General features: G+C 39.8%; 1 protein-coding gene across 1 annotated transcript in view; it reads left to right on the top strand.

The window, feature by feature from the left end:
• The window catches only part of LOC107622029 (target of Myb protein 1-like), a 10,552-nt gene that overhangs the window by 3,438 nt on the left and 6,353 nt on the right, over positions 1-761 (top strand). The window lies entirely within an intron of this gene.

Below are 761 nucleotides of genomic sequence, written 5' to 3'. Positions count from 1 at the left end.
ATTAAATTTTTAAGATAAAATATATTTTTTTGTCTCTAATATTTTTTAATTCTACCTCTGCCGTCAATTTTTTAATCGTCAATAATTAATGAATATTTTTCTTCCAACTTTACTTTTATTCAAAATTTTAATTTTAACTTCAATCTATTTAAAAGTTATAATGGTTTCACTAGATAGATAATAAAAAATGTGAACGACGTAAACAACAAGCTACACCGCATCCACAAGTTCACTAAACATGAAAAAACGTATTATCCATCCTTACTCTCAATTACACCTTTCTCCTTTTTCATTATCCTATTTTCACCGCAGTCACTCCACTCTCTCCTCCCCTGTCATCGTCAATGTTACCGCAATAAAAAGAAACATCCATGTACAATAAAAAGCAACATTCATCGAATTTAAAGCAATATCCATCGAACTTAAAGAAACATCCATGTACAATAAAAAAAAAACATATGTGAGGCTATACGACATGATCGATAGAAGGTGGAGGGCACCCCACGTCGCAGAAGGAGAAAAAGAAGTTTGACATCGGCGGAGGGGCACAATGGAGGATGACGATGCAAGGGGTGTTGCAATTGTGCCATCGACACGACTTCTCCCTCGTGAAGCCCAACGATACAGCAGCAACGACAGAGGGCAGAGGCAATCCCCATGGCGCGATGGAGGCGCAATGAGGCTGGATTGCGTGCGGCGGTTGCGGACGCATGAAGGAGCCAAAACGCGTGACAACGGTCAACGGGCTACACCACAGGCCA

The sequence above is a fragment of the Arachis ipaensis genome, chromosome B10 (genome assembly GCF_000816755.2).
Source record: "Arachis ipaensis cultivar K30076 chromosome B10, Araip1.1, whole genome shotgun sequence".
NCBI classification, from domain to species: Eukaryota; Viridiplantae; Streptophyta; class Magnoliopsida; order Fabales; family Fabaceae; genus Arachis; species Arachis ipaensis.
This window is presented reverse-complemented; position numbering and strand designations above follow the sequence as displayed.